Here is a 14,327-nt window from a genome sequence, read left to right as displayed (position 1 = left end):
TCCTGCTGTCGGGTCGTCGTGCAGGGCCTCGAGGACTTCTGGTCGCAATTCTTGAGGCACCACGAGAAGGTACTTGGCTCGATGTGGCGAGAAGTTTTTCTTTTGGAGAACGCCGTTGCGTAAGAAAAACGACGCCAGTGCTCGCTTGAACACTTTCGGAACGACGGCGTTCTTGCCCTCGAGGTATTCCATAAGGCCTCTGAGTTCCGGGTCGGATCGCTGTTGTACAGCGAAGTCGTCGGCACTTATGGTTCCCAAGAAGCAGTCATCATCCTGGTCGTCTTGCGGCGGTGGGTCCACGGGGGCACGAGACAGGCAGTCGGCGTCAGAGTGTTTTCTTCCGGACTTGTAAACGACGTGAATGTCGAATTCTTGCAGTCGTAGGCTCCACCGTGCGAGGCGACCTGAAGGGTCCTTCAAGTTAGCTAGCCAACACAAGGCGTGGTGGTCGCTCACAATTTTGAAGGGCCGGCCGTAGAGGTAGGGGCGAAACTTCGATGTTGCCCAGATGATGGCCAGGCACTCCTTTTCCGTTGTGGAATAGTTGATTTCTGCCTTTGATAGCGACCGGCTAGCATAACTGATGACCCTCTCCAGCCCTTCAGTCTTCTGCACGAGGACGGCGCCGAGTCCTAGGCTGCTTGCGTCGGTGTGGATTTCCGTATCGGCGTCTTCGTCGAAATGCGCTAGTATTAGAGGCATCTGAAGGCGTCGTTTAAGTTCTTGAAATGCCTCGATTTGCGCCGTTTCCCACTTGAATGGCACGTCGGTCTTCGTCAGGTGCGTTAGTGGCTGGGCTATTCGTGAAAATTCCTTGAAGCGTCTGTAGTAGGCGCACAAGCCGAGAAAACGGCGTACGGCCTTCTTATCGGTGGGTGGCGGGAAGGCAGCGATGGCAGCTGTTTTCCGCGGGTCCGGGCGAACACCATTCTTGCTGATCACGTGGCCCAAAAACAAGAGCTCCTCGTACGCGAAGCGGCACTTTTCAGGCTTCAGGGTGAGTCCGGAGGTTTTGATTGCTTGAAGTACAGCTTCAAGGCGTCGAAGGTGTTCGTGGAAATTTGAGGAAAACACAACGACGTCGTCCAAGTACACAAGGCACGTCTGCCACTTCAAGCCGGCCAGTACTGTACCCATAACGCGTTGGAAAGTCGCGGGCGCCGAGCAAAGACCAAAGGGCATGACCTTGAACTCGAACAGGCCGTCTGGTGTTATGAAGGCAGTCTTTTCTCGGTCTCTCTCGTCGACTTCGATTTGCCAGTAGCCGGTCTTGAGGTCCATCGACCAAAAGTACTTGGCGTTGTGGAGTCGATCTAGGGCGTCGTCTATTCGTGGGAGAGGGTACACGTCCTTCTTCGTGACCTTGTTCAGGCGACGATAGTCGACGCAAAAACGTAGGGTTCCATCCTTCTTCCTCACTAACACCACCGGTGACGCCCACGGACTCTTGGACGGCTGGATGATGTCGCGTAGCATTTCGTCGACATGTTTCTTGACGGCCTCGCGTTCTCGCGTCGAAACTCGGTACGGGCTCTGACGGATTGGTCGGGCACTTTCTTCTGTTATGATGCGATGTTTCGCGACTGGGGTCTGTCGAATTCTTGATGACGACGAGAAGCAGTCCTTGAATTGTAGGAGCAGGGTTTTTAGCTGGTCTTGCTCGTGCTTCGGGAGGCTCGGGTTGACGTCGAAATCTGGTTGGTTTCGTCGATTCGTCGAAGCAGGTTCGGTAGCATCGAAGAGGGCGAGAGCATTGCTGGGTTCCACGAATTCGTGGATGTAGGCGACCGTCGTACCAATGTTGAGGTGCCTATATTCGTGGCTGAAATTTGTCAGCACTACCTTTGCTTTGCCATCACGCAGCTCGGCTATGCCTCTTGCGACGCAAATCTGACGGTTGAGAAGTAGGTGCTGATCGCCCTCGATGACACCTTCAAGGTCTGCGTGTTCTTCGGTGCCGACGGAAATGATGACGCTGGAGAGAGGCGGAATGGTGACGTGCTCTTCTATCACATTCAATACGGGCTTTCCTGGCGTCGTGTGTGGCGGCAGCGCTATTTCTGAGGTTAGTGTTATTGACTCAGATCTCAGGTCTATTACGGCACCGTGTTCACTTAGGAAGTCCATCCCAAGTATCACGTCCCTAGAACAGTGCTGCAGGATAAGAAAGCTCGCAGGATAGGTTCGGTCACTGATGCTGACTCTTGCTGTGCAGACTCCAGCCGGCGTTACCAAATGACCTCCAGCGGTGCGGATTTCAGGACCTTCCCAAGCAGTCCTAACTTCAACTTCGCGGCGAATGACCCACTGACGACAGAATAGTCGGCCCCAGTGTCGACGAGAGCGGTAACGTTGTGTCCGTCGAATAGTACGTCGAGGTCGCTAGTCCGCCGTCTTGCGTTGCGTGTACGTCGCGGCGTCGGGTCACGGCTACGTCGGTTTGCACCGCTGCTTCCGCGTTGCGTCGTCAGGTCTGCTTCCACGGGTCGCAAAGTTTCGTCGTCAGGACGTCGTTCGGCGTGCGGCGGGGGCTCGGAACTTCGTCGCGGCGTCGTCGTCGACGGCGGAGGATCTTCAACGTTTCGTCGTTCAGCAACCGCACCTCCATCGGTTGCTGCCCTTAGTTTTCCGGATACGGGCTAGGCGACCGACCCCGGTTTGGGCCAGTGTACTGCCGGCGGTGCGGTGACATGTAGCGGCCGGGCGACGGCGAGCGGGAAGGTCGTCGTTGTTGCCACTGTGTTCCGGTGAGGTAGTCGTCGATGTCGCGAGGCCGTTCGCCTGGCTGCGGGCGCGGCGCGTTCACGGCGAATCCGCGTAGCCCCATCTGTCGGTACTGGCAGCGGCGGTACGTGTGGCCGGCCTCCCCGCAGTGGTAGCAGAGGGGGCGGTTGTCAGGGGCGCGCCAAACGTCGGTCTTCCTCGGGGTGTAGTGCTGGCCGCCAGGTGGGCGGTAGGACGTCGATGATTGCGGCGGTGTCTGGCGACGGAACTGCGTCGATGCGGTGTCTTGACGCGGGCGCGGCGGGGAAGCGTAGCGTCGGGCGGCAGCGGCGTAGCTCAAGGCTTGCGGCTGAGGCTGTGGCGGTTCAAGGGTGCCCAGCGATTGCTGGATTTCTTCTCGAACGACGTCTGCGATGGAGTCCACTTGAGGCTGGGGTGAGGGCAACACCTTGCGCAGTTCCTCTCGCACGATCGCTCGGATTGTTTCGCGCAGGTCGTCGGAGCCGAGCGCATGAACAGCGGGGCTGTCTTGGATTGATCGGCGATTATATTGGCGGGTGCGCATTTCTAGCGTCTTCTCGATGGTCGTGGCTTCTGAGACGAATTCCTGGACGGTATTCGGTGGACTCCTCATAAGTCCAGCGAAGAGCTGTTCCTTTACTCCTCGCATGAGGATACGAACCTTCTTCTCTTCAGGCATATTGGGGTCAGCGTGGCGGAACAGCCGGGTCATTTCTTCCGCGAAGATGGTCACGTTTTCGTTCGGGAGCTGAACCCGTGTCTCCAGCAAGGTTGCGGCCCTTTCCTTTCGAACGACTCTTGCAAACGTCTGCAGGAAAGCGCTTCGAAAGGCGTCCCAAGTTTGAAGAGTGGACTCCCGATTCTCGAACCAGGTCCTTGCTGCGTCTTCAAGGTAAAAGTAAACGTGACGCAGCTTGTCCTCGGAGTCCCAGTTGTTGAATGTTGAGACCCTTTCGAAAGTCTCGAGCCAGGTGTCCGGGTCTTCGAATGACGACCCGCGGAAGGTTGGCGGCTCCTTGGGCTGCCGGAGCAGGATCGGCGCAGGCTGCACGGGGTCGGTCATTGTCGCTGCGGTGGGTGTTGTGACCTGGGGCTGCCTGGTTTGTTCGGGAAGGAGCCCGTGCTCTGGCTGCAGTCCCTTCTGCCTGCGGCTTGTTCGACGATCCGGGTTTTCTTTGCTGCCGTCCTCTTCGCGGCTTGGGCTTGGGTCAGCGCTTCGCGGGGGCGTCCGGATCATGGGAGAAGCAGCACCTCAACCAGATGTCACGTGCCTTTCTTTATCACTTTTGGTGTATTCGGTTTTCGGCCACAAAGACTGGCAGCAACGCTCAGCGCGAACCGCGCCTCATTGTTCGAGAACCTTCGCGACCATTGTAGATCGTTTTGTTAAGATTGCGCGCAAGACGCGCACACTCGAGCTTATTCTAGAATTTGCACGACAGCCAGCGATAACGCTGGAATATTCGACGGCACATGTTTAAATGCCGACGCGCTTCACCGCTTGTCAGTTGATCGACGGACGACGCCCTGTTCGCCGCTATCATTGTACAGCGTGTATTGCTGTAGTGCTAGTTCTCATTTTCCGGCCACAAGTTCGGCCAAATAAACAGTTTCATCCTGCAAACGCCGACTGCTGTCTTCGTCGACGTCACGACCACGTGACATCTTTACACAAGCGGTGAAGCGCGTCGGCATTTAAACATGTGCCGTCGAATATTCCAGCGTTATCGCTGGCTGTCGTGCAAATTCTAGAATAAGCTCGAGTGTGCGCGTCTTGCGCGCAATCTTAACAAAACGATCTACAATGGTCGCGAAGGTTCTCGAACAATGAGGCGCGGTTCGCGCTGAGCGTTGCTGACAGTCTTTGTGGCCGAAAACCGAATACACCAAAAGTGATAAAGAAAGGCACGTGGCAATAAATAGCTCACCGTCATTACTCTACAAAACCGGTGATGCGTGGCCGAGTTGTTTAAAGTGGCGCGGTGAGGAGCGAGGGGACCCAGTTTCGAATCCCGGAGGCGCATTTCGAAATTTGTTTTCTTCTGATTTATGTTTCTTTGTTGGTTATAGTTTTACATACATACATATACATATCGAAGGCATGACGGCGATTGCAACGGCGACGGCAAAATCAGTCGAGAGTGTCCATATAATTGCTATCGCAATAAAAATAAATGATCACACATAATGAATACATATCATACAGGATGAAATAGCTGAAAGCACACATATCCCTTTTAAGCACAATAAAATATTGGCCAGCAATAATTGCAGAGACGAAAACAGAAAGGGATCAGTTCAACACTATAAATAATAATACAATTAGAGAGAACATCAATAGATACATTTCGTACACGCGCAGGTAATGCATAGTAAAAACATAAGGATACAAATAATAAGCAAAAAGAAATAACGAACTCAAATATAAGAGAGCTAATAAAACACAAATAACGAAGAAAAAAAGGTGTACATTTTATCGAGGTTATGCAGAGGAATCTGAAATGATCAGAAGACGAAATTTATCAGGATATTTTTCGGACACAGTGGAAACAGGAAGTGCATTCTACAGCCGAATGGCACTAGGAAACACCGACGAATTGAATGCGTGAGTGCTTCAGTACATGCCAGTGAAATTTAGGTGATTATGCAATCTGAGAGATGCGCAAGATTAAACTTCAAGCCGCAAGGAAGATTTTTTACCAGCATAGGCGTAAAGTCCCGGCGAGTACTGAGGAGAGCAAGTGAACTATCATATTTTATTCGTGAGATGCTTGATTTGTAAATATAGTTATTAGAGATAAACCTAGCGGCCCTATTTTGTACACATTCTAATATACTGGTTAAGTTGTTATGATGGGGTGGCCATACTGCAGAGGCATATTCCAGCTGCGGGCGAACAAATGTCTGAAAAGCTAGCTTGCGAATATTGGAGGGATAATTTCTCAGGGTTCGAAGTACGTACCCCAGTGACTTCGAGGCGTTAGCACATATGGTTGTAACGTGAAGGTTCCAGGAAAGGTTTGACGTCAGATGAATTCCTAAGTACTTGTACGTAGTGGCAGGACACATTGGGTTGTTATTTTGCGATAAGAAAAATTTGAGACTGATTACGAGTAAAAGAGATTACTTTGCATTTAGATGAATTTAGGGTCATTAACCAAGTTTTACACCAATTCAAACTAATCTGAAGGTCGTTCTGTAGTATGTGAGGTTCATCGGGGCCGGAAATAGGGCGGTGTGTAATGCAATCATCTGCGAACTATCGCACATGGGAAGCTAGGTTATTAGGGAGGTCATTTACATATATTAAAAACAGTAGCGGCCCAAGAACGGCCCAAGTAGCGGCCCTTGCGGTACGCCGGAGGTAACATAGCATTTGGGAGACGGAAGGTTGTTAACTATTGTAAACTGCTGGCGATTTGACAGAAAGTTCTGAAGCCATGTTAGTGACTGTTAATCCAATTTTAGGGCAGTTAATTTTGATATCAGGTGGCAGTGGGCTACACGGTCGAATGCCTTCGAAAAATCGAGAAAAATGCTATCAATCTGTATGTTACGGTCCATGTCAAAATGCAAGTCAGTTGTGAATTCTAAAAGCTGTGTCTCTCATAAAAATCCCCTCCTAAACCCGTGCTTATTGGTGAAAAAAAAAAGTTATTTGATTCCAGATGATTGTATGTGTGCGATGCAATGATGTGCTCGAGCATTTTACAGCAAATACATGTTAGTGAAATGTGTCCATACTTATCCGGTGAGTGTCTGTTGCCGCTTTTGAATATGGGGACTACTTTGCAGTCTTTCAATCACAAGGGAGTTCTCGTGAAGTTAGCGACAGTCTGAAGATGTGATATAGTATTTTGCTCGAAGTAGTGATGGTGTTCTTCAGCGCTTTGGAGTTAATCCCATCGACGCCACAAGAATTAGATAACTTAAGATTATTTACAACATTAACAATTCCGTCGATAGAGATTTCAATGGGCGTCGTATACTGATACTCAAAGTCGGGAACCTCAGGTATGGTGGAGCAATGTTCCTTACAAAAAACAGATAAAAAATATGAATTGAAGCTTAAAGGACACTTATTATCAGAAAGAGGCATGTGCTTGGTATCATGTAATGAAATGTCAGTATCGTGGTTAGGGCAAATGACTTGCCAATTTTTTTTAGAATTTAGATTGAGCAGGGATGGAAGACTGTGAAAAAAGTACTTAGCTTTAGCACTGCTTAAAGCCGAACTATAGTTTTTAGACACTCCCTGTACTTCGCCCAAGCCGCAGGGGTGTCTAATTTTTTGGCACTCCTGTAAAGGTGTTTCTTCTTGTTTTTAAGTCGCCTAAGGAAATTCGTGAACCAAGGGTTCGATTTATCATTGGTTATTTTGAACGACGAGATGCACCGGTTTACTAACGAGCATAATTTATCGCGGAACAGCACACAGTTCTCCTCGACCCTTTGGCTGCGCAGAGAAGGAAGACATTCACTGCGGTAAAAAAATTCTAGTTCAGCATTCATGGCAGCGTAGTCACCCTTGCTATAGTTACGAATAGTATTGTGTACCTTGCCCGTAAAAGCTAAACGAATATTAATAGTTAATTGGAGCAGATAATCGTCGCTAAAACCATCAAGATATGTTATTTGCTCAACTGTTTCCGTATTGCTTGTAAGTACCAAGTCCAATAGATTAGATCCGCGAGTGGATTGGTTGATAACCTGGGAGAAATTAAAGTCCAGGGTTAAATTAATGAAATCTGATGACATTTTACAAGGAGAGGCTAGCTTTGCCCAGTCGATGTGTGGAAAATTAAAATCGCCCAAAAGATAAACCATATCTGCCTGACAGGCCTGAAGTTTATTGGCAATACAGTCGCGAAGATTGATGATGAAGGTTTCGTTTGAATCGGGCGGACGGTAAGAAGCACCGATTAGCACATTCGTAGAACGGGTTTGACAAACGGTCCAAATAATCTCGAGATTTGAGTCTGAGTGAATGCAATGGGAAGTAAAGATTTTTAAAGATGATAGCCTTTCTTGGGATACTTAAACGGAGAAATTTTGGTCTGTCTTTCTGTCTGTCCTTCTGTTTGTCGGCACGTCACTCGATTCAGCCACTCGGCCAAAGTTGAACCACTTGCCAGAGGGCCAGCCATTTTGAACGGCTGACTAGGTTCATACTTGTGTACATTGTCGATCAAAAAGCAAACATTACGCATATCTGAGGCGCAACATCACTACGTATGTATTAGGTCATGTGTTCTTTTAATAGAAAATGCATACATACGTAATTTTAAAGACCCTAGATTCTTAAGCTGCGCTGAAAATGCGACTGCGCTGAAACTTTGCCTTCGGTGCCGTCTGCACGAGCTCATTGTTGTGTTTCGGTTTCGCTTCTGTATTGCACTGTACGAATGCCATGGGGCGCCGCTCTGGCATTCCTGTTTTACCCAGGCGACGTGTAAATAAAAGAGTGTGTGGACAGTACTCGTTGAGTGCGGACGTTTCTTCTGCTTCAGCGCTTCGCGCCAAACCGCGTGTTCGGGCTGGCCGGCGTCCCCACCGGTCGCGTTGGTCACCGCCGGTCTTCGCCTCCTGCTGCGCCGGGACTACCAGCCTGCAACACAGCACTCATGTTTCCCGACGTATTGCCAGATGGCGTCCATATCTCACGCAGCGCCTCATCTATCGTCTTTAGGCGACATTTGCGGCGAAGCACGCAGATACGCGGCCAATTTTTTTAATAGCAAGTAAAACACCGCCGCCTCATCTGTTAAAGCGGTCGCATCGATATATATTGTAAGTGTTCGTGAAGGAAAACAGTTCCTTATGAGAAATATCAGGATAGAGCCAGGTTTCGGTAAAAATAACAATATCAGAATCGGCATCTTCGAGAAAGGAAGAAAATTTATCCTGCTTTGAGTCAAGGCTTCATTTGTCAGTAAATGATAATGATATTGGAGATCTAATGTGATTCGGTATGCATGCATGACGGCCCTGTCTGCCCGTGTGCCTCTTTAGCTATTTATTCCACTTCACAACAGTTTGCGTGACACTATCGTAGACATAAGTAGATGTACCCATGCGCAGCTTATCAAGAGATAACAACAGTTTTTTACAGCGGAAGCTGTTATGAGATCATTTCAGCGGCCGTTTTTGGCACCGTAGTTGTCCGCCGCCGCCGCCGATGTCCGTAACCACTGTCGCTCGAAATAAGAAAAAAAAAACAGAAGAAAAAATTCCAGGATGGAACGAGGTTCGAACCTGGGCCCCCTGCGTGGGAGCCCAGTATTCAACCTTTGAGCCATGCCGGTTGTTTTTTTCTTTATTACCAGTTTCATAACACGGCACAGGAATAACAGCAAAAAATACAACAATAGACACAACTGAAGCGATGCTTGAAACTGTTTTGCAAAAAGGTCCTATGCAGGCTTCATGTCGGGAACGAACCACATTAGCATATGCAATATAGCGTGGTAGAAGATTAAAATAAGCACCAAGCGTCGCACAACGCGAATTCTGTAACCAGGCGTCACACAATCTGAATTGCGCAACGAGTAGGTTGTTGAATGCTTCCAACCCATTACAAAGGGCTCCGCCATAATTCTTCATTGTCATCAGCCGCAGCATCAAAAAAGTGCGAATAATGCCTTACAGGTGTTTAGCAGATACCACGGTTCTCCGCAGAATGACGAGTAATGTTGTGGTGGGTGCTTCCCAACTTCACAAAAATTATAATTTGTGGCGTAGTGGGTACGTTGCTAGTGTACTTGTATTAGTAGCCACAAGAGAGTTTATAACGGGCTCTAGAAATGCCGCTCTTTGAGCTTTCGCTGTGACTGTGCTGCTTTCTGCTCAGGCCTGGCATTTTTTCTCGCGGTGCGCGTAAGCGGGAAACGCGGTGTTACAGCTACGCAGGTCAGGCGTGCCTTGTATAGTTATTTTAAGTACGGGTGGATGCTATGAGCGAGGCCGAGGATTAGGCTAAGGTTGCCACCACCGGTGGCTAAGGTGTGTTAAGGTGTTGATGAAATTTCCCTTCTGTTATTGGAAACGTGCCAAATGAAACAGACGCGTATCAACGACGTGTTGCAGGAGCTAATCGTGGAGGCCACATAATTTTTACCCTGCTTGGTAATAATGCACTACTTCTATTTACCGCACGCAGACGTCGTCACCGCCCCGCCGACCAACAGCGCTGTGAGAGGAAGGTGTGAGATGTAAAATGCGCGTTTGTAGAGCCTCCAGAGTGTGGGACTGTGGCGCACTGGGTAGCGGGCCCGGCATCTGTTGTCGTAGACTCAGAGGTCGTGGGTTCGGCCCCCGTTGTTGGCCCTTTTTTTCTTCAAATTTTTCTTTGCCATCTCATCATGTGCATTTTTTTGACGTCATTTCTGTGACGGAAATACGTCACCGATGTCTTGGTGACCCCGACATAAAACATTTTCGTGTTAAAATGAATTTTAAAATTGCGAAAGGATGAGCAGGTGCTTAACAGGCGAAAACAGGTGAAATACGAAATGAAATAATAGTAATACAACAAAATAAATACCAAAATAAAAAAAACGTGAAAGTTTTTTTTTTCTTCTTTGGCTTCTCATTCAATGCATTGATCGCATCCCCTTTCTCCATTAAGAAAGCTCTCTGCACCAAACGTCATTTGCACTGCCTCCAGTGTAGGATGCATGGCAAGCTTTCTGCACCTCACCTCGTTTCGCAGTGCCTCCGCAATCGGCCCGCCTTTGACCACACTACGATGTCATACGATGACGTCATCGTGCGACGTCACGACGTCCTCATATGTTTAGGCTATATGCAACGTCATTAGGACGTCTTATGGTGATGTCATCACGTGATGATAATTTTTTGCATCAGTCGTGTTGACGCTGCGAACGCGGGACGCCGCCGAAGGGCGATTATCCTGTTTGGTGCGGCATCTAAGGCTTTCCTGTTAATAAGCATCACTTATGTACTACCTTGACTCAAGAAGCTAACGCCTAGCGTTGCTCGACTTCGCAGGACTACGGAAACCGACGCACCACAGCGCGCACTTTCTTAGGATGTAGTACACATTTGTGCTCTCACGTGGGTACCGATGTTACGACGGACCATACATCGCGCATTAGGAGTCTTATTGTAGTCGACGCAGGTATAACGCAATCGTTATCATTCTAACAATAATTAGAGGAATTACTTAAGTGTTCTAGAACTTTGTGAATTGCTTGTGCATTAGTGGAAATAAATGTAAGACACCTTTTTTCTTCAATTTCAAGAATGCGGAAGTGTACTCGACATTCGAAAATTTAGACATATGTGACGTGCCTTCGCTGTTGCACAAATTAGCCTCAGCGTCCCTTTTTTTTCTTCTTTTGCTTCGCTTGTTCAGAAGCATACGTTATGTATTAGTGTGGCAACTAGTTATTTTCTGTTTGCTTTTTATCTTACTACAGACGCCTGCCTGTTCGGCAGCCTGCTTGAGTATTCATATTTTCTATTTTTCTAGCGAAGTACGAAGTCATCGGATCCGAATAAAATGAAAAAAATAAGACAGGAAAGTGAAATTGGATGCGCTACTCATGATGCGTGAGAAAGTTGGCCGAAACTTCTGCGAGCGGCGTGCTCTCAACACACGTTGGACGCCGCGCCATCAAATCCTCTGTATCGATCAGTGTCTGGCTTCGACTCCAAGAATTGGCCGTGGCTTGGTGCTTACGCCCGGGTATTTCGTGTTCTTATTTCGAAAGCGTTACGCGACTCTTTCATTCACGAGATTACAGGAAGACGTGGGGTTCCAAGCATTTAAACTCCGTAGCTTGTGCACTGAATAAAGCGAAATTACTTTTAGGAGGACGGGAACGGAATCGTATTAAAGAAAATTTTGGGAGAGTTGCAGAAGAAAATGTTCGGCAGGTCCCACGCCTTGTGGGAATCGGTTTCAAGCGAAGCAATCAGCGAGTAGTGTCTATGCTGCATTGTTTGGCTTTGAGCCAAGGTTTACGATGTCGATCAGCGTGTTTTTGTAAGCGTTGTAGCTGTGTGCACATCACGGCCTTACCAGGCACCTCGACTACACTGGTGTTTTAGGGCCCCTCACCACCCCGAGATCAAAGATGATGGTGTGGTTTCCTTCTCGTCTCCACTACCCTTTCTGCAGGCGATATCTTCTCCTCGCCACTGATTTCTTAAAATGACGTGTACAATGGCAGCACAAAGCGTGAACCTATCAGGATTTCGCGTTTGTCGGCTAGGCACCGTTATCTTCGCTAGCGCAACTAAAACACACAATATGATGTGAAATTAGTTGATCACGTATGATAGTTATGCGAGACAAAGAAGAACTGGTCGGCGGCTGCATGGCAAAGCAGTGCAGGGGACAATTCACAACTGACATTTTGCGCACATCAACCAATCGAGAGTATGCACCGTAATGGCGTCACGTGATTCCTTCTTCTTCAGTCGGAAGTACGCCAGAAAATAGAGAAACGCCATAGGCTGGTAAAGGGCTCTTTAAAGGGACACAAAAGACAAATAACAATTTATGTCAGAGTGAAAGCTCAATGTATGACAACTAAAACGGCAATATTATCAACAGCACTGCCTTACTTACCCAGAAATTAAGCTGAATGTATCACATGATGAGCGCCACGAGTGGGACATTTTCGAAGTGATCCCGATGACGTATGAGAGTCTGCCTACAATAAGTCACTAGTAATCAAACTAGCAGCTATAAAAAAAGAACCTTCCGTGCATCAAAACACGCAGTAAAATGCTGTTTGTTCGTTTCCGTTTGATTCATGGAAAAAAGAACCTCAGTGGCGTTGCCATGGGAAACGGCGCGCGTAGTTCAGAGGTTCCGCTTTCGCCGAACTGCGCTTCGCCCGGCGCCCTGCTTCGCTCACGCGAAGGAGGGCGCCGGGATCGCGTACTGCCGCGTGTGTTTTGCGTGCTCGTGAAAGTCGCTCTCACAGAAAGTTCGACAAAGTGCCGCATGCAACGACGCCGGCACTACGAGCCCTCAACAGCATACCGCGTTTATCGGGGCTCAAGTCGTTGAATTGGAGCCCAGCGTCGCGAGCTAATGTCTCGTTGTCAAGTTCTCCGTCCACATCCATTGCGGCGATTGCGGCAAGCTTCGATGGCCGTTGTTGCTGCGGTGGGTCCCGCTACATTCGCTCTGCTGCTACTAGTGTCGGCGGCCGCGCAGTAAAGGCGGGCAACGTTGGGCACGGCAGCAGTGACGTATGAAAGTCGGATTTCAGGCGGGTTATTTGAAGTGCGCTAACGCGATGCGGACCACTAAAACGTGATTTTATTTCAAAATAAGCACTTCCTTGGCATAAAAGTAGCACTACGAGGTTTCTGGACCGCTATTTCAACAACCAACGTCGACCTAATATTTGCCTTTGGTGTCCCTTTAAAGGCAGTATAATAAAAAGTTGGGCGAGTTGGTGTTGGTTCATAATGAAACGGGGGCGCGAATAAAACGACACACAAGAAAAGATTGACACAGGACGACGCGCTACTACCAACTGACTTCTTTAAGGAAAAACATATTTAAAACGCAGTTAGACCAGATTAAACCCAATGAGTCGACATCAAAAGATGAAAATCTAGCGCTCAGCACGAATCATCTCACGTGTCATTCTAAAAGGTTTTGTTCGAGCCGCCGATTAATTATGAGCCCTTTAAAGGGTAACTTACGGTCTGACGTAACAGAAGCACTCACTTTAGACCACAGACGCGAGTACTATCGAAACCAAGTGCTCTTTACGGTACTATGATGTGCATACCACATGTAACTGTCGTTAGCGCAATCTTTCAGGGTCGAGCAACGCTTGAATATATCTTGCTGAATCACAGGAATACAAGTATAATGTTTATATGACTTCTATGAAAGCGAAGCCAACACTGGAACCACAACTGACGTTAATCCAGCATGACGCCTGCATCATAGGGGCAATGCAATGCAATGCTCATTGCTTTGTTATAAAATGAAGTATCCAGCACTGCAACCACAATTGGCACTGCACCGGCATTACGCCAGCATAGGGTCTTTTTCCAAAGCAGTTTCAAGACCTAGCGTGGCTGTGTGGTAGAATACCTGATGGCCACGCTGAATGCTTGCGTTCGATGCCTACTGGGATCCTGATATTTATTCTTTGCATTCGTCGGGTTGACGCCGCCGGTGTCGGTTTTTTAAAGCTCTTGCATTTAAATTACCAATATCTATCCTCGCCATTCCTGGGAAGACTGTCACTGTCAGTCAAATGTGGCGCATACCCGCTTACTGTGTGCCTTGGTATACGGGTATACGTGCCACATGTGCCTAGAGTAAAGGGTGACGTACGCGAAAGTATTCTCACGTTACCAGACACTGGCAGACTGTCATATTCGTGAAACCCTCTTACCGTCCCATGCCAATGTTGGTCTACACTAAGCTAAGGAGGCGATCACGAGAGCACCCAGACGTAGGCGGCTAGATAGATAGATAGATAGATAGATAGATAGATAGATAGATAGATAGATAGATAGATAGATAGATAGATAGATAGAATGCTCAAAGTGCCTTGGGTTTGCTCAATTCTTCGCAT

This window comes from Rhipicephalus sanguineus, chromosome 2 (genome assembly GCF_013339695.2).
Source record: "Rhipicephalus sanguineus isolate Rsan-2018 chromosome 2, BIME_Rsan_1.4, whole genome shotgun sequence".
NCBI lineage: Eukaryota > Metazoa > Arthropoda > Arachnida > Ixodida > Ixodidae > Rhipicephalus > Rhipicephalus sanguineus.
The sequence above is the reverse complement of the archived record's forward strand: the minus strand, read 5'-3'. Positions refer to the sequence as shown.